Genomic DNA, 25,180 nt, shown 5'->3' on the forward strand with positions numbered 1-25,180 from the left:
CACATTTTGCAGGTCAGTTGCTTTCCCTATGGCCAAGAGGAGGAAAAGCATCTCTGGGATTTTAGCTTGGAGGAGGAAGAGTTCAGGCTGCCCGAACTGGACTGGCACTTCTGAATATCCCGAGGCGAGGTCCGAAACTTCCTCGGGAAGCTCTGCCGCGCCCCCACCCACCCCACCCATTCCACCAGGCTGCTGGCATCTTGGGACCGCAGACCCCACGGCCCACATCCTTCCTCGCTGAGGGGAGAGGAGGGGTGCTCCGGCGGGGCGGGGCGGGGCGGGGCGGGGCGGAAGGGAGGTTGGGGCTGGATTGTGGGATAAGATCGCCCTGGTGACGGGGAGCGGATCTGGACCCCAGCCTAATAAAGGCTGCGTAAATAAAGGTGACGTTAATAAAGGACGGGACGGGGCGCGCGGTTGCCAGGGGCGCCAGCGTCTCGGGGCTGCCCTAATGCCTCCGGCTCAGTGCGCGGCGCCAGCGCGTGTCTTGTCCTGGCTGCGTCTCTGGCCCCCACGGGCCCCTCCTCACATGGCAACTATTGTGGCTACTAGTCCAGGCGGCTTAGCCTCTGCAGTGGGTCCAGGACCCGCTCCAGCTGACTTCTGAGTCCCTGGGGCCAACTGAGCCCTGGTCTTCCCGCTCCTCCGATCTCCCACGCGAATCGCCGCCTGAGCTAACTCCCCACCCCCGGGCAGACCCGGAGGGGCTTTGATTACCTGGGGTCTTCTGCTTCCTCCAAGATGTCAGCCCCGCTTCAGGAACCGACTGAGACTTTGGCTCAGACTTTGGTTCCATTCCTGGACACCAGTTCAGCTGGAGAGCTGCCCTGGGGCCACAGCAGTTCGCTGCTGCACACCGGGATCTGAATGACAAGCTCACTCGGCAAAGAAGGCTCCCAGAGGTGGTTGCAACGCTAGACTGGGATCAGAACCAGGCCTCAGCTCGGCCTCTTCGCCTCAAAAGTAAGTTTCTAACTGTAGATCTAGATCAGGCTGCAGATCATCAGGCATATGAAATACTTGTTCCACCTCTAGATAGAAATCAAAAGCAACGAACTTGACTGTTCTGCCCAAGAACCCGGAGAAAGATCTAGCTCAGCCTCAAAGGCTTGCCAGGGTTGTTGTTGGAACTCCATACCGATTTGTATCAAAACCGCAGCCTCAGAAACAAACTCTGCAGAATGAGTATTTAGATTCAAGTATGGATATACTGTATCCGGGCAGCCTGCCTCCAGAACTCCAGGTGAACTCAGATGAGCCTCCAGGGCCTCCTAAGCAAGTTGGACTTGCTCAGTTCCATCTAGTGCCTGAAACTCAAAATCCAGAAACCGTTGAAGAGATCCAGTCCTCAACTCCAGCAAGAAGCCGCAGTGCAGCTTCCATAGCTCCCTGAGGTGGTAGAACCTTCTTCAACCAAAGCAGGAGGCCCCAGCTCTGCCTTCACAGTCCCTTGAGGGGGTCCCCTCTTCAACAGAGCAGGAGGCCCCAGCAAAGCAGCTGCCTGCCTCTGAAGAGATCGTAGCTCTGCCATTGATACATCATGAGGTAAATGTTCCATTGAGAAGTTGGAGTGAAGCTCAGCACTCACACTTGCCCAGTGTCACAGTCAAACCTGTGCATGTGGAGCTTACAGTAACTCCAGAGCCAGGTAAGGAACAGGCCCCAGCTCAGCCTCCAGAACACCCCAAGGAGGTGGGCTCTTCCTCAACCCAGTTAGAGGCCCCAGCTCAGACACCAGAGCACCCTGAGGAGATGAAACCTTCTGCAACCCAGCAAGGGACCCCAGCTGAGCCTCCAGGTCCTCCTGTGGAGCCTGAACTTTCCCCCAGTCAACAGGAGAAGCCGCCTGAGTTTCCCAGGGAGGTTGAACCTTCTGAGACCCAGCAGGAGGTCCCAGCTCAGCCTCCAGAGTCCTCTATGGAGAGTGCAGCTCAAACTCCACCGAATCGTGAGGTGACAATGCACCCTCCAGGTGAAGATCAAGCTCATTATAACTTGCCCAACATTACAGTTAAACCTGTGGATGTGGAGGTTACCATAACTTCAGAGCCTACCAAAGAGACTGAATCTTCTCCAGCCCAGCAGGAGGCCCCAACTCAGCCTCCAGAGGAGGTGGAAACTTCTGCAACCCAAGAGGAGGCCCCAGCTGGGTCTCCAGGTCCCCCTGTGGAGCCTGAACTTTCCCCGCAGTGAGCAGGAGCAGCCAGATGAGCCTTCTGAGTTTTCCAGGGAGGCTAAACCTTCTGAGACCCAGCAGGAGGCCCTAGCTCAGCCTCCGTAACATCATGAAGTCACAGTTTCACCTCCAGGTCACCAGCAAGCTCAGCATTCAGATGTGCCCAATGTTGCTATTAAGCCTCCAGATACTCAGCTCACCATAGCAACAGAGCCTACTGCACAGGTGGGAACGTCTCCAACCCACCAGGAGGCTACAGCTCAGCTCTCAGGGCCAGTTAATGATGTAGAACCATCTGCCACCAGCACAGGGCCCACCTCTGCCTCCAGAGTCATCAGAAGAGGCTGGACCTTTACCAGTTCAACAGGAGACATCAGTCCAATCTCCAGAACCTGTTAAGGATGAGAACCCCTCTGCAACCCAGCAGGAGGCTGCAGCTAAGCATCCGCAGACCTCCGAGGAGGGTGAATCTTCTCCAACCCAGCAAGAGGCCCCAGCTCAGCTTTCAGAGCTCCCTGATGAATTTGTAGTTCAACCTCCAGAGCATCACGAGGTAACAGTTTGTCCTCTAAGTCATGATTAAGTTCCGCCGCCAATATTACACCATGTCACTGTTAAACCTGTGGATCACATGGTTACCATGACTAATCAGGTTCACTAATCAGGTTGAAATTTTAACCCAACAGGGGGCCCCAGCTCAGTCCTTAATGTCCCCTGAGCAGTTTCAACATTTGAAAGACCAGCAAGAGATTATAATTCAGCAGCTAAATACCCCTGAAAATGATGAACTTCCTTCAGGCCATCAAGAGCCCACAACTCAGCCTCCAATTCAGCTCTCCTCAGCCTTTGTAAGTTCACTGAATGATGAGATGGTATTTTCACCCCTAGATCTGTCTTCAATATTCAGAAGTAATTCAACTTTGCCTGATACCACAGTAAAAAATGTGGATATAGACGTTACCATACCTACAACAGTCACTATGGAGGTTGAACCTTCTCCAGTCCAGCAGGACAACCCTCTTATTCCCACTGAGCAGGCTGACTTTCCTCTAACCCAGCCTGATCTCTGTTCTAAAAAACAGAACAAAACAAAACAACAAACTCCATGTGTCTAAGAGTGAAATCATTGTCATTCCCCTAAAACTGTTCCTTCGTTCACTATCACCCACTTAGTCAACCAGGTACTGGGTTCTATGCTATTCTCCTTCCTTGCTTTCATATCAAATTCTACAAACCTGTCCAATTTTACTACCTAAAATGTTAAATTATCCTGTCCTAGATCAGACCCTAGACACCTCTTACCTGCACTATTTCAATCATTTCCTGATTTTTATTTTTATTTTTTTATTTATTTTTTTGAGACAGAGTCTTGCTCTGTCACCCACGCTGGGGTGCAGTGGCTGGATCTCAGCTCACTGCAAGCTCCGCCCCCCGGGTTCACGCCATTCTCCTGCCTCAGCCTCCCGAGTAGCTGGGACTACAGGCGCCCGCCACCTCGCCCGGCTAGTTTTTTGTATTTTTTTTAGTAGAGACGGGGTTTCACCGTGTTAGCCAGGATGGTCTCGATCTCCTGACCTCGTGATCCGCCCGTCTCGGCCTCCCAAAGTGCTGGGATTACAGGCTTGAGCCACGGCGCCCGGCCTCATTTCCTGATTTCTTAACTCTTCTTCCTGTCTCCAGTCTTTCCTCCCTCTACATTCATCCACAAGGTAACCAGAATAATGGATCCAAAATGCAGTTCAGAGACAAACTATTACTTTTGGTCACAAAACGGGGTCTGTGAAAAAGCATGAAGCTAAATAACCCTACTATATCTTCTGATTTATTAAATATACATGTATTTCAATATATGGAGACATTTGTAATATATAAGCAGAAGTTTCTAAGACAGTTTTCTACATACCATTACCTGATGTATAAACGTCTCTCACCCAGACAGAGATGTCTTATTCAGGAGTTCACCTCCACACTGAACAACTCCGGAGACACTGAATTCCGAGGGGTGCCCCTCTAACGAGAACAGTTTCCCCTAGAATCGGCAGCAGGGTCGTATTGCTTGGAGGCCCCCTCTCGTCTGTGCCAGAATTGCCCCTTCCCATCACGTTTACTTTCCTTTTCCTTCCACTGCTGAGAACAGTGGGGCTCTCTGCCCGCTCCTGATATTCTGGGGATTCCCTACTACCACCTAGGTCACCAGGACCCTCTTTAACTGCACAGGGCTCCCCCCGATGCCACAAGAACTCTAGGAACCTCACTGCTGCTGTGGATTCCCAATAAAAACAGCAGAACCAGAATGGGCTGTGTAAGGAGCTGTGAGTTGGTCCCACTTAGTGGAACCCAGAGTTAATTTCCTCCCAGAAATAATGCGGTCATCCTGGTTATGGTTTGTACTATTGCTACTACCATCATTAAATTCAGAGGTGCTGGCCGGGCACAGTGGCTCATGCCTGTAATCCCAGCACTTTGGGAGGCCGAGGCAGGCGGATCACCTGAAATCAGGAGTTCGAGACCAGTCTAGCCAATGTAGTGAAACCCCATCTCCACTAAAAAATACAAAAATTAGCCAGTCATGGTGGTGCATGCCTATAGTTCCAGCTACTCGGGAGACTGAGGCAGGAGAATTGCTTGAACCAAAGAGGTGGAGTTTGTAGTGAACCAAGATTACACCATTGCACTCACTCCAGCCTGGGTGACAAGAGTAAGACTCCATCTCAAAAAATAATAAATAAATAAATAAATAAATAAATAAATTCAGAGGCGCTAAATAGGACTTTAGGTTCATTCTAAAAAATTAAACTACTACAGAAGCACTATAGCTGTGGGAAAATGTGTGCTGAACTGACTTACCAGGGACCATTTGGAGTGCAGTCGACCGATATTTGAGCCCAAATAAGTGAATCTTAGAATCATGTTAATGTTAACTTGATTTTTTAAAAAAGTCATTGGAGATACTATATACATGAACTATAATACCCATCTTTTTTGCATTATTCATTTTATTTTACTTCAATTTTCAAGTTCAGGGATACAAGTGCAGGTGTGTTACTGTCTAAAGTTCAGGTATTTTACTATCTAAAATGTCAAATTTTCCTGTCCTAGATCAGACCCTAGACACCTCTTACCTGCACTATTTCAATCATTTCCTGATTTCTTAACTCTTCTTCCTGTCTCCAGTCTTTCCTCCACAAAGGTAAAGTTGTGTCATGGGGGTTTACTGTACAGATTATTTCATCACCCAGGTATTAAGCCTAGTACCCATTGGTTGTTTTCCCTGTTCCTCTCCCTCCTTTCACCCTCCAACCTCCAGTAGGCCCCACCCATCTATGTGCCCATGAGTTCTTATCATTTAGCTCCCACTTATAAGTGAGAATGTGCAGCATTTGGTTTTCTGTTCCTGCGTTAGTTTGCTAAGGGTATTGGCCTCCAGCTCCATTCATGTCTCTGCAAAGGACAGGATCTTGTTCTTTTTTATGGCTGCATAGTATTCCACAGTGTATATGTAACACATTTTCATTTGTCCAGTCTATCTTTGGTGGACATTTAGGTTGATTCCAGGTCTTTGCTATATAATATCCATCTTTACCAGTACATGTATTCTCAGATGTTTTCTCTAGCACTCCAGAACAATGCACGTGGCTTGCTTGTGTAGGTCATTGTATCCGTGTAACAGAATACACCCTGAGGTGGAGCTTCCAATAGTTTGAGGGAGTAGTATAAATAAAGCTGACTATCTGAAGTCATTTGGTAATGTTATTGCTCTTGCACCTTTACTCCAGCCTCACTGACTTTCTTGCCATTGCTTGAAAACACCAAGGTTATGCCCACCTTAGTGTACTCCTATTGTCCGGCATGCACATCTCAAGATTTTGCTTGACTCTCCCATAGCTTTTGTTCTGTTTGCAGAAAAAGCACAGCTGAGTGCCCGATTTAAAATAGCCTCATCCTGCCCAACCCATCTCATCCCTTTGTTCTGCTTCATTTTTCTTTAAAACATATATTTATTGTAAATATATAGGTTATTTGTTTTCTGCTCCTTCAACTGTTATGTAAGGCCTATGAGGATGAAGAATTTCTCCGTCACCTTCACTGCTGAAAGTGTCCAGTCCAGTATGGCATATAGTAGACATGCAATGGATATATATTTTGAAGAAATGAATGAATAAATTAGTCAGTCTTAATATTTCATCTTTTCTCTTTTCCCGGTCAGAATAGTTACACTCTCTAATTGATCTCTTCCAAGTGCAGTGTGTTGCAAAGAATAGTGCAGTGGTTAGAACAGACCCCTAAATTTGGCTAGAATTCTGGCCTCAGCACTTACTTTATGTTCTTGGACAAACTATCTCACCTCTCCAAGTCTCCGTTCCTCTTCTATTATATAGAGCTAACCAAAGAATTTTCCTCCCAGGATGTGATCATTTTTAAATGAATTCATACACATAACGTTCCTAGCGTGGTGCCTGCATATTGTTTAAGTATTATTAAACTCATGGTTTCATTGGTTCTAGCGTACATTTGTGTGTGTGTGTGTGTGCACATGCGCTCACACACACACTAGTTTGCTCCTTAATAAATTGCTACTCCTCTTTTAAAATGCACTTGTTGGTATGCTGGGGTGGTTGTTAACATTCTAGATTCTATATTTATAGGTGGCCATTTGCTCTACATTTTCAGCTTTATCCCCTCTGATTGCTAGTCTTGCTCAAATGTCTCATTATTTTCCATTTATTGCCTATTTTAATAAATAAAAGGTCAGGCATTTTCCCAAGCGTGGTTGGTAGAATATCAGTTGCTTTTTTTAAAAGAGGGGGGAAAACCCCATTCCTAGGGCCTCACTATTAAACAAGAGCCTCCTGGGGTGGGGCTCGGGAGCATGCATTTTAAACAATGTCTAGAGGAGTCTTATATGGCCTAGAATTTGAGGAGCACCAAAGGAGGCTTCTGGATATTGGCTGCTGGTGCAGGTTTGCTCAGCTTCTCTAGATTAGTGCACCACTGAATGAAGCCCTACTCTCCTCCCCCTCCTCATGCCACCTTTCCTCCGCAGAGGGCTGCCTGCAAGAGTTATCTGTGCTGTTTGCACCAGGTGAGCCCAGGGGACAATGCCACCACTTGCTTCACTACATGTTGGCCTTGATTGGTATTCCTGAAGTCTTTTGGGCATTTCTCTCTCACTGTTCCCTTGGTTTAGAGGAGGAAAAACTGGCTCCTTTGGTTAAAGGAGAAGAAAAAATTGCTTGGCTGAGGAGCTCCTTTCACTTCCAACACTATTTGGTGGAGAAATCTACCCTCCAGGTCTGCCAGTCTTGGCATCTTTCATGAAGAAAATAACTCCAGGGAATTTCCTATCTTTGCCAAAGCTGTGCATCTAGCCCTTGTGCCTCTTAGGTGAGAGGAATTAGCAGGAGACCTCAGTATTACCCCCATTTGCCTTCTACCATCCAGCAATGTACTAAACGTCTGTCCGGCTGTCAGTTGACTGCTGAAGTCTTTCATTTTTGTTCAAATTGTGCTTTACTCCTTGTCGTTTATTGTCCACTCTTCAGCACTTTGTTAGCTTCATCCAAGGTATAATTTTCTCCTTTGTTATTGCTTCTTTGGAGAATTTTCAGTGGCTATAGGGAAAGTATGTATTTGATCTCCATTAACACTACCATCTTTCTCCAGACAGCAGTTTTTAGAAGATAAATCTCCTGATGGAATCATTTCATTGCTGTTTATTTGTTCTCATCTCAAAGAACTAGTTACTGACCAGAAGAGGAAAGAGCTATGCAGCCTCCACTGCAGTCTCCAGAGACCTTAGGAGTCTCTGGAAGGAGTTGTTGCTGCCTGGAAGGAGCAGGAGGCCTCAGGTCAGAAGGCATGCTGCAGACCACTCGTGAGTGATTCACATCCAAAAAACTTCATATCTCCGAACCGGAAACTCACATGGAAGGGCTTTTGCCTGCAAAGACCATCTGAGAGCAGCCCTGCTAGTTAGTGAAAGGTTGTGGGACAGGCAGATTTAGAACTGTTAGTAAATTTGGGAGAGTCTTAGACTCTGGTCAATACTGACATCAGGTAGTCTTATTCATAACATACCTATTACCCTTTTGAGAAATAAAAAAAATCTTGAAACAAATGAAAATGGAAATACAACATACCAAAACTTAAGCGATACAGCAAAAGCAGTTCTAAGAAGGAAGTTTATAGCAATAAAAGCCTACATTAAGAAGCAATGAGAAAGATCTCAAATAACCTAACTTTACATATCAAAGAACTGGAAAAAAAGAACAGACTAATCCCAAAGTCAGCAGAAGGAAGGAAATAATATCAAAGCAGAAATAAATGAAAGACAGAGTAGAAAAACAATAGAAAAGAAAAGATCAATGAAAATAAGAGTTAATTTTTTAAAAAAGATAAGCACAATGGACAAACTTTCAGCTAGACTAAGAAAAAAGAGAGAAGGTACAAATAAATAAAATGATAAATGGAAGAAGATACATTTACAACTGATATCACAAAAATAAAAAAGGATCATAAAGACCAGGCACAGTGACTCACACCGGGAATCTCAGCACTTTGGGAAGCCAAGGTGGGCAGATCACTTGAACTCAGGAGTTCGAGACCAGCCTGGGCAACATGGCAAAACCTTGTCTCTATAAAAACTATAAAAAAGTTAGTCAGGCATGGTGGTGCTCCCCTGTGGTCCCAGCTACTCGGGAGGCTGAAGTGGGAGGATCAGGTGAGCCCAGGAAGCGGAGGTTGCAGTGAGCTGAGATCATACCACTGCACTCTAGCCCCTATATAAAAAAAAAGGAAAGAAAAAAGAAAAAAAAAGGAGCATAAGTGACTACTGTCAACAATTATATGCCAACAGTTGGATAACCTAGAAGAAATGGATAGATTCCTAGAAACATAAAACCTAGCAAGTCTGAATCATGAAGAAATAGAAAATCTGAACAGATCTATAATGAGCTAAGAAATTGAATCAGTAGGCCGGGCACGGTGGCTGATGCCTGTAATCCGAGCACTTTGGGAGGCTGAGGTGGGCAGATCACAAGGTCAGGAGATCGAGACCATACTGGCTAACATGGTGAAACCCCGTCTCTACTAAAAACACAAAAAAAAATTAGCCGGGCATGGTGGCGGGGGCTTGTAGTCCCAGCTACTCAGGAGGCTGAGGCAGGAGAATGGCGTGAACCCAGGAGGCGGAGCTTGCAGTGAGCCGAGATCGCACCGCTGCACTCCAGCCTGAGCGACTGAGCCAGACTCCATCACAAAAAAAAAAAAAAGAAATTGAATCAGTAATCAAAAACTTCTCAACAAAGAGAAGCCCAGGACCCAACAGCTTCACTGGTGAATTCTACCAAACATTTAAGGAAGAATTAATGTTAATCTTTCTCACACTCTTCCAGAAAATTGAAGGAAAGAGAAAACTTCCAAACTCACTTTAGAAGGCTATTGTTACTCTGACACCAAAATCAATAAGGACACTGCAAAAAAATTACAGACCAATATTCCTGATAAACATAGATATAAAAATCCCCAACAAAATACTAACCAAATTCAACAACACATTAAAAGAATCATATGCCATAATCAAGTGAGATTTATCCCAGAGAAAGGGTGGTTTAACATATGCAAATATGTGAGATCACATGAACAGAATAAAGAAAAAAATTATATGACCATTTCAAAGATACAGAAAAAGCATTTGACAAAGTTTAATATCCTTCCATAATAAAAACTCTCAACAGATCAACTATAAAGGAATATACCTCAACATAATCAAGGCCATATATGACAAGCCCACAGCTAGTATTTTCCTCAATGGTGAAAAATTGAAAGCTTTTCTTCTAAGATTAGGAATCCAATGATAATGCCCACTGTTACCACTTTAGTTTAATATAGTACTGGAAGTCCTGGTAAGAACAATTAGGCAAGAAAAAGAAATAAAAGGAATCCAAGTTGGAAAAACAGAAGTAAAATTGTCTCTATTTATAGATGATATGATCACATTTCATCTATAAATCTTTAGGATTTTAGAAAATTTTAAAGACTCCACCAAAAAAAACCTGTTAGAATAGACAAATTTAGTAAAGTTAAAGGATACAAAATCAACATGGAAAAATTACAGTATTCCTAAATACTAACAACAGACTATCCAAAAACGAAATCAAGAAAACAATCCCATTTACACTATATCCAAAAAAAAAATACTTAGGAATAAATTTAACCAAGGAGATGAAAGACCTGTACATTGAAAGGATGAAGAAGACACAAATAAATGGAAAGATATCCCACGTACATGAACCGGAAGAATTAATATCGCTAAAATGATCATTGGCACCAAAACAATCTACAGATTCAATGCAATGCCTATCAAAATTCAATGACATTTTTCCCAGAAATAGAAAAAGAATCCTAAAATTTGTATGAAACCACAAAAGACTCCAAATAGTCAAAGAAATGTTGAGCAAAAGGAAGAAAGCTGGAGGTCTCATACTACCTGATTTCAAATTGTATACAAAGCTATAGTAATCAAAACGGCGTAGTACTGGCATAAAAACAGATGCATAGACTAAAGGAACATATTAGAGACCCCAGAAGTAAGTTTATGCATTTATGTTCAATTGATCTTCAAGAAAGGTACCAAGAACATACAATGTTCAAGAAAGCACAGTCTCTTCAATTATTGGTACTGGGAAAACTGGATATCCACATGCAAAAGAATGAACTTAGACCCTTCTCTCACCCACAAAGAAAAATCAACTTAAAATGAAATAAAGACTTAAATATAAGACCTGAAATTATAAAACTACTCAAAGAAAACATAAGGGAAAAGCTCCAAGATATTGGTCTGGGAGATGATATTTTGGTCATATATGACCCTCAATGCACAGGCAACATAGTGAAAAGACAGAAATGGGATTGCATCAAAATTAAGAGCTTCTGTACAGAATAGGAAACAATCAACAGAGTGAAAAGGCAACTTATGAAAGGGGAGGAAATATTTACAAACTGTACACCTGACAAGAGGTTAATATCCAAAATGTATAAGGAACTGAAACAACTCAATATTAAAAAGACAAATAATTCAATGTTAAAACAGGCAAAATACCTGAATAGATATTTCTCAAAAGAAGATATTTACAAATGGCCAACAGGTATATGAAAAAATGTTCAACATCACTAATGATCAGAGAAATGTAAATTAAAACCACAGAGAGATATCACCTCACACCTGTTAGGATAGCTATCATCAAAAAGACAAAAAATAGTAAGTGTGGGTAGGGGTGTGGAGAAGACAGGACCCATGCACACTATTGGTGGGAATGTAACTTGGCACAGCCATTATGGAAGACAGTATGGAGATTCCTCAAAACAGTAAAAACTGAACTACCATATGGTCCAGCAATTCCATTTCTGGGTATATATTCGAAGTAAATGAAATCATTATGTGAAAGAGATATCTTCATTCCCATGTTCATTGGAGTATTATTCACAATAGCCAAGATACAGAATCAACCTAAGTGTCTGTCAAGAGATAAATGGATAAAGAAAACAGGATATATCTATGCAATGGAATACCATTCAGCCTTAAAAAAGAAGGAATTCCTGTTATTTGCAACAACACGGATGAGCCTGGAGGACATTATGCTAAGTCAAATAGGCCAGGCACAGAAAGACAATTACTGCATGATCTTACTTATATGTAGAATCTAAGAAAGTTGAAATCATGGAAATGGAGAGTAGAATGCTGGTGGCCAGGTGCTGGGGCAGAGTGGGGCTGGGATGGGAATGAGGAAATGGTTGGTCAAAGAGTACAAATTTTCAGTTAGACAGAAGGAATAAGTTCTGGAGATCTCTTGTACAGCATGGTGACTATAGTTAATAATAATGTATTGTCTACTTGAAAATTGCTAAGAGAATAGATTTTATAATGTTCTCACCACAAAGTAAGTATGTGAATTGATAGATATGTTAATTAGCTTGGTTTAATGGTGTCACAATGTATACATATATCAAAAAATCACATTGTACACCTTGAATATATATAACTTTATTTGTCAACTATATCTTAATAAAGCTGGTGAAAAGATAAAAAGAAAAAGTAAACACACACACAGGACAACTGAAGATCACTTTTTATTTTGTAGAGACAAGAGTCTGGTTGTGTTGCCCAGGTTGGTTTCAATCTCCTGGCCTAAGTGATCTTCCTGCCTTGGCCTCCCAAAGTGCTAGGATTACAGGTGTGCGCCACCATGCCCAGCGGAATATCACTTTTACTTAGGAATATAGGTCAGAAATATTTTTTTAACTAGCAAATCAAATCTAACAATATATTAAAGAATGAATTTAACAAAATAGGATTTAATTTAGGAATTCAAGAATAGTTCGATCACTGGAAGAACATGATTTAATATGTTAAGAAATGGAAAGAGAATAAAAACATGATCATAATAACTGAAGCTACAAATTCAACCAGACACTTTTCATTCTTTAAAACTCATTTAAGATAAAGAGAAGCTTCCAAACATGTTGAAGTTTATTTCCTAGAAATCAATTACAAACATTTCAAATAAACGCAAATTATTTTCATTAAAATAGAAAAAAGAAGAATGCTGTCTACTGCCCCTAATGGTCAACAGTCATTGCAGGGAGCATAATAGAGATAATGTGGTAAAGCAAGAGAAATAAATATGTAGCTTAAATATGGGGGAAAACCTTTTTGATATCCTTTTCTATTTTGATTATAAATGTGCTCAGGTCCTTCAAAAGATATAATCTGAAGATAGCACATATTAGGATCATGTCTTATTACTACAAGCTGTTCCAGAAAGGCCATGGGGCTTTCTCTGTTTATGGGAACAACTGAATGTGATCAAAACTGGATAGGCCAAGTGTGTAGGGCCTGTGTTGCCGAAACATGCCTTCAAAAATAGGAGTGAAAATCCAGTCCCATGCTTACGTATCAAATATAGCATTGGCCCTCAAATTCAAACTGCTAGAGTATACTCAAATTGCTTCATTCAGCTAATTTTGGGAGTATACTAATGACCAAAGGATGTTTTACTCTCAAGTGACATTTGTTAATAGAGTTCCAGGCTCCAAAATGCAGTTTCCAGGATACTTGTAACAGAACGTAGGGTAACCTAATAATTCTACCATTTAGTCACAAACCTATTTAATCCAACAGTTTTTCAAATTCATTTACTTAAGAAATTAGATCATTCATTACAATTAATTTGGCAAGCAAAGACAGCCAGCTGTTCAAGTGAGACCCCAAATTTTCTAACAAACTGAATAAACACTAATTTGTTTATTTATTGATATGATTATGGAATTAGCAAAATGGCCTATTCCTCAGCATGAAAAATTCAGGTCCAAATTGTTTCATTGGGGCTTATTTCTGTTACAAGTTAAATGAAAAGAGAATATATTATTCACAAATTTTTTAAAAAATCATTATTAAAAATAAAGACCATCTGAGCATAGTTTGAAACTTCTAACTGCAGGTTTTCATCTCCGTATGGCCCTTACTTTTTCTCTAATGTGGAGCCCACAGCATACTTTAAATGGCACTCGTCATTCTGAGACCTTTAGTCTCAAAGTGCCTTCCCCAGATCATAGGAATATTTATTATTTATTTATTTTATTTAAAGAGACAGAGTCTTGCTCTGTTGGCCAGGCTGGAGTGTAGTAGTACAATCATAGCTCACTGCAGCCTCAAACACCGGGTCTCAAGTGATCCTCCTGCCTCAGCTTCCCGAGTAGCTGAGACTATAGGTAGGCACCACCATGCTCAGCTAAGTATTTTATTTTTTTTAGAGATGGGGTCTTGCTGTGTTGCCCAGGCTGGTCTCAAACTGCTAGGCTCAAGAGATCCTCCTACCTAGGCCTCCCAAAGCACTGGGATTAGAGGCATGAGCCACTGTACCCAGTCAGAATCTTATTTTTATTTATTTATTTAATTTATTTATTTTGAGACAGAGTTTCACTCTGTTGCCCAGGCTGGAGTGCAGTGGTGCAATCTCGGCTCACTGCAAACTCTGCCTCCTGGGTTCAATTGATTCTCCTTCCTCAGCCTCCCAAGTAGCTGGGATTATAGGCACACACCACCACACCTGGCTAATTTTTGCATTTTTAGTAGAGATGGGGTTTCACCATGTTGGCCAGGCTGGTCTCAAACTCCTGGCCTCAGATGATCCACCCGCCTTGGCCTCCCAAAGTGCTGGGATTATAGATGTGAGCCACCTCACCTAGCCTTTGTTTTTAATAGGATAAATTTTCATGAAGACTTTATATTGTATACCCTCTATACACATTTCCACTATTTGCTATAGCTTTTCAGAATTTCAGGAGAATGCTAAATAAGTTAAGCTTTATTGTTTTCTTATCATTTACATTTAAAGCACATTAATTTACAGAAATGACACACTTTGCTCCAAAAAATATTTTTTGTGCCTCTGAGGAAAGGGAAATGCTTATTTTTATAAAGAGAAGGCACAGTACTAAAGAATATTTCAAACTTCTTTTCAATGCTTCTAACTCCCTGCTTTCCTTGAGACAAAGACAGACTTACCTGTTCAGAGATAGAGGGGGCAAATAATAGGTTCACGTTTGGTTCTTTCTCACTCTTGCTGCAGATTCATTTCTCTTCTAGCTCACTGCCAAGCCACGAACAGTGAGCTACACAGTGAGTGTACCAGGGAAGGGCCTAGGGCTGCTGCTAGGAGCCCAAAGCACTGTGCAGTGGATAGGTCTTGAGGAAAGCTAGGATTCTCCATATGACTGGAGAGACAAGTATCTTAATCTCAAATCAGAGCAAATGGGTGCAAAAGCTCTAGATTTGTGGTAGGACAGGAATATAGGAAGATCTAATCCAACTCAGCACACTACAGGCCTTATGTTTGGGGATAACTATTTGATGTTGTTCTTTCAGCCTGTTAAATATAGTATTCCCCTTCAAAGAATCAGTATGTCAGTATGTTCAGCTTTCTTATTCTTTGTTCTCCATTTTAAAGTTTAACTTCCTGGTTCTCTTTGTCCCCTTGCCTTTGGTTTCAGTAAACAACTTTCCTGCCAGTTCTAATCAGTAGTTCACATCTATTTTCCTGGTCACTAGCTTTAACTTGAGTCACCCCTGGTCACCTGCTTCGTCCTGACTCATCCTGAGTCACCTGTTCTGTAACCGCCTTTCCCACCAAACCGCTCACCCTGACACTCCGGCTCGTACCCCTGCTCTCTTTAAAATAGCCAATGGGAATTACTTTAGACTGTGTGGTCTAACCCTAGCCAATAGGGGAACAACACAGCAGTAGGAGCTAACTGTGTCAGGAATAAAAACCCCTTCCCCTCCCTTGTTCAGGTGTGCTCTTGCCATTGCTCCATCCACAAGTTGTGTCCTTCTATAGAAGTAAAAATTGCCTTGCTGAGAAAATTAACTTTATGTTTGCATGCTATTTCTTTGGCAGTACTGAAAATTTATTTATAACAAGTCTCATATGGCTCTTATGTCATTTCTTTCCCAAATTTATTAGAAGGCCAGAAGAAGTATATTTATGTTGGTATAGGCCCACCCCAACCCCCACACAATCACCAAATCATCCACTTGGTCGTCCTGAAGACTCCAGATTAAAAGACTACTGGAAATTATATCTCTACATTTAACCTTAAATAACACTGGCCAAGTGGGGCGGCCGAGGGGAATAGATTATTGAAATTCTGAGTAAGCATCTAAATTCAACACTAGATGTCTCTATCCTGACATTTTGAATTATACATTAAACCTTTTTTTTCTGTTTTATATTCTTCCTAAAAATATAGGAATAAATGCCAAATATTTCACCCTAGATTATCGTTAGCCAGGTGACTTTTTTTTGGAATGCTTCTCCTTGCCATTCGTCTCATCTCTGAGAACATAAAGTCTGAATCACTGCAACCATGTAATGTTCTAGAGCAAGGGTTCTCAATCTTGGTTACACATTAAAATAGCTTGGCAAACTTTTAAGAAATACTGTGCCTGAATCTCCCCCAAAGATCAGATTTAAATGGTAGATGATAGAGTCTGGACAGAAGTATTTGTTTAAAGTTCTGTAAACCAAAATTAAAATTCTAAGACCCCTCCTCCACCCCCAACTACCTGAATGTGATATGGCTCCTTCACATCGTGGGATGTGAGAGACCAAGAAAATTAGTGACACGGACACACATGGAGTGGTTTCAAGAGGTGGAAAGTTTAATAGGCAAGAAAGAAGAAAACAGCTCCCCTGTACAGAAGGAGGGGGGCTCCAAATGCAAAAACCCCACGTGCAGCAGAAAGCAGTCAGTTATATCGGGAGGCTGGAGGAGGCGGTGTCTGATTTACATAGGGCCCAGGGGATTGGTTTGACCAGGTGTGTCATTCACGTAGCCAGCAAAAAAACTGGCCCTACCACCCCAGCCTTTTAATATGCAAATGCGGGTTGCGATGATGTCCTGCACATGTGGCTTTATCTGGAAGTTACCATGACACCTGGCACACATGGTGACAAGGAAAAGAGGGCAGGAGACACCACATTGAATGTACCTGGCTTCCAGCTGCCAGCATTTGCATATCAGTGTTTGTCAGTCTGGTTTTTCAAGTCGCTTTCTGTTAGAAAAGAAATGCTTTTGGGGTTGCTTTTCATTAAAGGGAAATTCCACTGAGAACTTTCACCCTTTCTAGCTGCCTAAAAATTATTTCTAAATAACTCTCATACTATTTTCTCCATCAGGGGAAGGAAACTTAACTGATGTTAGAGGGTGTTGGATGACAATTCTTTCTGGCTATTTTCTGCTGAAAAAGGGGCATCATGTTAGGGACAGCAGTTGGGCCTCCTCCTGAGGTTGATCTAAGAGTTCTCAGAAGAATGGTGTGTCCATGGGTGGTTCTGTCTGCAGCACCATTTGGAGTTTGATTGCTTCTAGATGAAAAGAGATAAATTTTACAAGAAGGTTTAAAATGTAGAGTTAGGACATGAATATTAATATAACCACTGTTGGCTGGGTACGGTGGCTCACACCTGTAATCCCAGCACTTTTGGGAGGCCAACGCGGGCAGATCACCTGAGGTCAGGAGTTCGAGACCACCCTGGCCAACATGGAGAAACCCCGTCTCTACCAAAAATACAAAAAAATAAATAAATAAAAATAAATTAGCCAGGCATGGTGGTATGCACCTGAAGTCCCAGCTACTTGGGAGAATTGCTTGATCCCAGAAGGCAGAGGTTGCAGTGAGCCAAGATCATGCAACTGCACTCCAACCTGGGTGACAGGGCAAGAATCTGTCTTTGAAGAAAAAAAAAAAAAAAAATTACCACTGTTAGTGGAAGTCTTATAGACAATGACAATAGAGTTTGATACCTGTTACAGCAATGGATTGTAATACTGGTTTGTCTCCACTAGATGTCGCTGTACATTACCAGAAACGTTAATATAAAAGTAATATTTTCCTTGAGAAAAGCATGTACTTCCCCCTTGACTTGCCAGTAGAGAATAATTTTAGGCTTAGGCCATTTTGTAACTTGCAATATGATTGGAAGAAATACATTATTGGGTGGCTACAATAACTTTAGTGTTAATCTTGATAATTCCTTTCCTTTAATTACTAAACTCTTTCATGACTGAATTTCACAGACCCTCTTACAATATACTCAAACTTTCTGACCTGTTCTAAACACCCTTCCTTTAAACAATCAGTTATTTTCAGCTGCAGTGAGGATCTGACTTAGGAGCAACATAACACCCCTCCATGTGAGGTCAAATCCTGAGTTAAATTTTGGAAAATTTCTGTATACCTGTCAGGGTCTTTAGAAAGTTGGCCTAAGTCTCCCTTTATTTACCTAAGGTCCTGTAATAAGAAGGGAACTTCAAGGGGCCCCAAATAAGGGGGATCCTCAGATGGTTCCCCTGGATGTTGCTTCTCTAATTTGGGGGAATTAATCTCTTTGGGCCTGCCCAATGTGATTGCTAAAAGAGCTGGGTTGATCTTACAACACTTGAAAAGGTTTAGTAAAAATGCCATGCCCTTGTGCAAAAAAAAAAAAAAAAGCCGCTTTTCAAAGTTCTGAGATTAAAGAAGTTCCAATGTTTAAGAGTGCAACTCCAGAGGGGTCAAGCTGAAGATAATCTGCTACCCATCTAGAAAAAGAAGTGAGAGAAGGCATCCCTCTAGTCTCCTTCCTTTCTGTAAGTGACCCAGGGTGGAGAAGAAGACAGTGGGAGCATCCCCTCAACTGTTTTCCCTCCCTGGTTCCTGGTTCCTGGCACCCTGTTAAATGTGCCACCCATGGTTGTAGGCATGACCCTCCAAGCCATGGCACCAGAGAAACTAAGCATTGGGGGCTAGTCATGCTCACCCAAGTAGCTCTAGTCCTCTGCTTATGATTTCCCTTTGACTTCCTAGACTTGGTGACCTGTGTACCTCCCTAAAAAAAAAATGGATCTTGGGAAAGACTACATGAAAGGTAAGGCCCCTTGAACGGAGGGAATGTGGTAGATTGCCTGCTATTATAGCCCGTGCTAAAGCATTTACCCTGAGAAAAATGGTTCCGGTTAACTTCTGGACTTAAAATCCCTTTACTAATTAAGTACTGTCTTAATCAGAGACAGAGTAGGGGCCGTGGGGGCCTAATGGTGATTTTCCTGCTGATGGGAGAGTATTGGGACCAAAATTTGGCTGCGGAGGACATATTACTCCTAACTGTTGAAGGCAGAATTTTCTCATTCACAGAAGCAGCATGAAGCCTGGTTTCCAGTAGAAAGGTGCAAAAAGGAAAAATTGGGAAGCTGCAGTGTACCACAGAGCACCAGCAGTGTGTCTTACAAAGAGGATCTCTATTTCCACTACGTAATGCTGTTGGCTTAGAAATACCATGTGCTGGGCTGGGCATGGTGGCTCACACCTGTAATCCCAGCACTTTGGAAGACCAAGGTAGGCGGATCACCTGAGGTCGGGAGTACAAGACCAGCCTGGCCAACGTGGAGAAACCTCATGTCTATTAAAAATCCAAAATTAGCCAGGCATGGTGGCACCTGCCTGTAATCCCAGCTACTTGGGAGGCTGAGGCAGGAGAATTGCTTGAACTCGGGTGGCGGAGGTTGTGGTGAGCTGAGATTGCGCCAATGCACTCCAGCCTTGGCAACAAAAGCGAAACTCCATCTCCAAAGGAAAAAAAAGAGAGAAAGAAAAACAGGAATACCATGAGGAATATTAGCAAAAAAAAAATATTAGCAAGGAATATTAGTGATAAAAAAGAAATATCAAGAGGAATATTAGTGAGTGACCTCACTGTGAAGGGAGGGGAGACCTCTGTTCCTAGATTACAACAGCATTTCCCTGAGCTATATCCATGGTTACTATAGCATTTCCTGATTTTGCCTGACGGATTACTTCTTCCCTAGGCTGTAAAAATTCCCACACATTTGACACACAGAGAGAATAAGAGACATAACGACCACTGATAGAAAAAGGCGGCAAGTTTTGGCCTGGCATGGTGGCTCACACCTGTAATCCTAGCACTTTGGGAGGCCGAGGTAGGTGGATCACCTGAGGTTAGGAGTACACCACTAGCCTGGCCAACATGGAGAAGCCGTGTCTCTACTAAAAATACAAACATTAGCCAGGCATGGTGGCCGGCACCGGTACTCCCAGCTAGGCTGAGGCAGAAGAATCACTCGAACCTGAGAGGCGGAGGTTGCGGTGAGCTGAGATCGTGCCATTGCACTCCAGCCTGGGCAACAGGAATGAAACTCTGTCTCAAAAAAATAAATAAATAAATAAATAAAATAAAATAAAAAGAAGTAAAGTTTTGCAACAGGATAGCTGGGGATCTTTTACCAACACCCAGAGCAGGCTGTCAGAGGCTGGGTCCAGTCCAGAAGCCTTTGAATAACACCAGGGTGTGCCCCAGCCAGAAACTCTCAGTTATTTCAGAACCTTTCCTGGCCTTGCACAATGGAAATGTGTGTTCCCCTGATGTCCTGCACATGTGACTTTACCTGGAGGCTGCCATGACACCTGGCACACATGGCGACAAGGAAAAGAGGGCAGGAGACACCATATTGAACGTACCCAGCTTCCAGCCAACAGCATGTGCGTATCAACGCTTGCTGGCCTGGTTTTTCAAGCCACTTTCTGTTAGAAAAGAAATGTATTGGGGGTTGCTTTTCATTAAAGAAAAATTCCACTGAGAACTTTCACCCTTTGTAGTTGCCTAAATATTACTTCTTAATAACTCCTGTATTGGATGGACCCCTCCTCTCTACCAAGGACATTCCAAAGTTAACCTGAAGTACTAATTTAGACCATGATGAGAAGGGGGTAGTCAGACGTGCCTCGTTATACACTCTTCCCTTTTGGAATTCAAGAAAAGCTGACCAGCATTAACATCAATACAGACCTTAAGTCCGATAAGAAACATTTACAATGTATTTGCCCTGGAGCCTGCTACCAGAGGCTTCATCTGCATGATAAAACTTTGGTCTCCACAAATCCTTGTCATCACAACTTAGACATTCCTTTCTATTGATTCTAGGTTGTTAGAAAATAATGAACTGTTTCAAACAATCGCCAACCAGAAAATTTTTAAATCTACCTATAATCTGGAAGGCCCCCACTACCTTGCTTCAAGTTGCCCCGCCTTTCCAGATTGAACCAATGTACATATTCCATTGTAATATTACAGGTTGTATTGATGTGCATGTCTCCCTAAAAAGTATAAAAGCAAGCTGTACCCCAACTGCCTTGGGCACATGTCATCGAGACCTCTTGAGGCCTTGTCATGGGCGTATCCTTAACCTTGGCAAAATAAACTTTCTAAATTGGTTGAGACCTGTCTCAGATACTTTTGAGTTTGCAGTTCATTGGGTGGCTCTGATGTGACGCAATGACTGAAACCCTCAATATTGGTGGTAAATGGCTGCTAAACTTAAGTATACATTCTAGTCATCAATGAGGTCCTCAACAGACCTACTGTCAGATTGGAAAAACAAACACTGTTTTTCCTTGTACTACACTCACACTCAGTACACTTCTGTGACCAGGTGTGTGGGGCTTTCCCACACTGATCACTTCTCTGACACCAGCTGGGTGTCCTACAATGCAATTCAATTCTGACACTAACTGGAGTCTGTGCAGCCCCCACAGGTTTAGGGTCCAGTCCCACACAACTATCGCCCAGTTCAGATGACAATTCCAAGTAGTAGGTCCCTGGATTACCCATAATTTCTCTCTGATTTGGCTACAAATCAGAGGTTCCCACCACCCCCTTCTTGGGTTCAATAATTTGCTAGAGCAGCTCACAGAACCCATGAAAATAGTTTACCTACAACTGCCAATTTATTACCAAGGAAATTTTGTTTGTTTGTTTGTTCGTTATTTACTTATTTTTGGGAGACAGGGTCTTGCTCTGTCACCCAGGCTGCAGTGCACTGGTGTGACTATAACTCACTGCAGCCTTGAATTCCCAGGCTTAAGCAATCCTCTTACCTCAGCCTCCTGAGTAGCTAGGATTACAGTGCATGCCGCTGTGCCCAGCTAATTTTTTATTTTATTTTTGTAGTGACGCAGTCTCACAATGTTGCCCAGGCTGGTCTACAACTCCTGGGATCAAGTGATCATCCCACTTTGGTCTTCCAAAGTGCTGAGATTACAGGTATGAGCCACCACACCCAGCCACAAAGGATATTTTAAATGATATAAATCAACAGCCAGAAAAAGAGACACAAAGGCCCAATCTAGAAGGGTCCCAAGCACAGGAGCTTTTGTCCCAGCAATGTCAGGGTGTGCCACCTTCTGAGCATATTGACATGTTTGCCAACCACATAAAACTCTCCAAACCCCATGGTTCAGGAAGTTTTATGGAAGCTTCATCACATAGGCAGAATCAATTACTACCTCAAATCTCCAGCCACTCTCCCTTTCCTGGAGGATGGGGTTGGGACTGAAAGTTTCAAGCCTCTAACCATGGCTTGGTCTTTCTGGAGACCAGCCCCCATCCAGGAGCCTACCAAGAGGCACCTCATTCGAACAAAGATACTCCTATCACCCAAGAAATTCCAAGGGATTAGAAGCTCTATGCCAGGAACTGGGTCAAAGACTCATTAGAACAAAAGATACGCTTAGCACCCTTATTGCTCAGGAAATTACAAGTGCTTTAGGAGCTCTGTGCCAGTAACTGGGGCAGAGAACAAATTTATACATTTTTCATTATGTCATACCTACTCAATCAAAATTTCTGGTATGAACCCCGAAATCCATATTTTTAAGTGATCGAACTGAGACATGCCCCAGCATTTAAGAGTCACCAGACTGATTTCCACTTTAATCTATCCTCCATGATCTTTTCAGACATGCTGCATCCCACCTTCTCTTGGATCTCTAATTTAAGTCCCAATCTTTTCATATCTAGATTATTCTAATAAGTCGGTGTTTTCCCTCCTTCAACTCCTCTTGAATGCTGCCACAAGATTTGCTCCAAAAATATGACTTTACTGCAGATATTTTGACAGAGGATACATTTTGCCACTGTGCAACATCAAAGGATCCTACCAAAGTCACTTTTTACAAAACAGTTTAATACTAAGTACAGAAATTTACCAGGCAGTCCTGCCCCAGTCCATTTCTAACCTTCAACAAATTGGCTCAGAGTCTTCTCCCAGCTGTCCCTTATTCCTCACTCAGACCCATCACTCCTTCCCTAATTCCATTTGGAGCCACCTCATTCCTCACTCTTGCCCCTGACCACCACCCCAGGGAAACAAATCAGCAATCATGTGAGGCTCAGGGATGGAGTGAGGATTGACATTTTGCAGATTATCGGTGACCTAAAACCCTAATATTTGTGATTTTTCCCCCTAGATTACACCAACGGCCCCCCTTCCACCAATATCCAAGGTTCAGACTCCACATGTCCTATCAAAGTCACCTGTGGTCCAAGGAATAATTCCAGGGGAACATCTGCCATTGTTTGAGGGGTAAAGCAAGTCACAGTATGAGGGATATCTGGTCACAGAAATAGAAAGGGCCATTTTCCAAAGGGAGAAGCTCGGGGACCATGTGAACTCAAGCCAATGACAATGCCAACCATTGCTACAGAAAGCTGTGTAAGTGATAGCTTAGTTCAGCTGCTTGCACAGGATTCACTTAGGTTTCTCACTGCAGGGAGCCCTGTGTTCCTGTGGGCCTCACTCTCTGGTCCAGCAAGAACAGCATCTGGCACTCCTGAGGCAACTGTTCCATATCTCAAATGCCCTGGCTGCTTGTGGATTAGCCCCAGCTCCTGCGGCAGCCTGATGATTTTGCTGGCTCTGTTTACTTCTCAGACTCACGCCCTACCGCATGCAGACTTCCTTTAGGTCATATTGAATGGGATCAGTGAGAGAAGGCATCCTTGCCTTGTGCTAGTTTTCAAGGGAAATGCTTCCAGCTTTTGCCTATTCAGTACAATGTTAGCTGTGGGTTTGTCATAGATGGCTCTTATTATTTTGAAGTATGTTCCTTCATTGCCTAGTTTATTGAGAGTTTTTAACATGAAGGATGTTGAATCTTATCAAAAGTATTTCTGCATCTATTGAGATAATCTTGTGGTTTTGTCTTTAGTTCTGTTTATGTGATAAGTCACATTTATTGATTTGCGTATGTTGAACCAAACTTGCATCCCAGGGATAAAGCCTACTTGATCGTGGTGGATTAGCTTTTTGAGGTGCTGCTGGATTTGGTTTGCCAGTATTTGGTTGAGGATTTTTGCATCTATGTTCATCAAGGACAGTGGCCTGAAGTTTTCTTTTTTTGTTGTGTCTCTGCCAGGTTTTGGTATCAGGATGGTGCTGGCCTCATAAAATGAGTTGGGGGAGGCATCTATCCTCAATGTTTGGAAATAGTTTCAGTAGGAATTGTACTAGCTCTTCTTTGTACATCTGGTAGAATTTGGCTGTGAGTCCATCCAGTTCTGGGCTTTTTTTGGTTGGTAGATTATTTCTTACTGATTCAATTTCAGAAATTGTTATTGGTCTGCTCAGGGATTCAATTTTTTCCTGATTAATCTTGGAAGCATGTATGTGTCCAGGAATTTATCTGTTTCTTCTAGATTTTCTAGTTTGTGTGCACAGGGGTGTTCACAGCAGTTGCTGATGGTTTTATTTGTATTTATATGGGGTCAGTAATAACATCCCTTTGTCATTTCTAAGTATGTTTATTTGGATCTTCTCTCTTTTCTTTATTAGTCTAGCTACTGGTCTATCTTATTAATTTTTTCAAGTGTCTGACTCCTGGATTCGTTGATCTTTTGTATGGTTTGTCGTGTTTCAATTTCCTTCAGTTCTGCTCTGATTTTGGTTTTTTCTTGCTTTCTGCTAGCTTTGGGGTTGGTTTGCTCTAGCTTCTTTAGTTCTTTTAGCTGTGATGTTGTTCATTTGAGATCTTTCTAACTTTTTTATGTGGGTGTTTAGTGCTACAAATTTATCTCTTAACAATGCCTTAGCAGTGTTCTAGAGATTCTGATATTGTACCTTTGTTCTCATTAGTTTCAAAGAACTTCTTGATTTCTGCCTTAATTTTATTATTTACACAAAACTATTAAGGACCTTTTTTAAAAATTTTCCTGTAATTGTATGGTTTTGAGCAATTTTCTTTTTTTTTTTTTTTTTTTTTGAGAGGGAGTCTCGCTCTGTCGCCCAGGCTGGAGTGCAGTGGCCGGATCTCGGCTCACTGCAAGCTCCGCCTCCCGGGTTTACACCATTCTCCTGCCTCAGCCTCCCGAGTAGCTGGGACTACAGGTGCCCGCCACCTCGCCAGGCTAGTTTTTTTGTATTTTTTAGTAGAGACGGGGTTTCACCATGTTAGCCAGGATGGTTTCGATCTCCTGACCTCGTGATCCGCCCGTCTCGGCCTCCCAAAGTGCTGGGATTACAGGCTTGAGCCACCGCGCCCGGCGAGCAATTTTCTTTGTATTGAATTCTATTTTTATTGTGCTGTGGTCTGAGAGTGTAGTTGGTGTGATT

The 25,180-nt window shown here is 42.5% G+C and overlaps 1 pseudogene; it reads left to right on the forward strand.

Moving 5' to 3' along the window:
- The first annotated feature begins 428 nt into the window (after positions 1 to 428).
- Positions 429 to 25,180, forward strand: part of LOC103879650 — a 51,720-nt pseudogene continuing 26,968 nt past the window's right edge.

Source organism: Papio anubis, chromosome 19 (assembly GCF_008728515.1).
Source record: "Papio anubis isolate 15944 chromosome 19, Panubis1.0, whole genome shotgun sequence".
Lineage (NCBI taxonomy): Eukaryota > Metazoa > Chordata > Mammalia > Primates > Cercopithecidae > Papio > Papio anubis.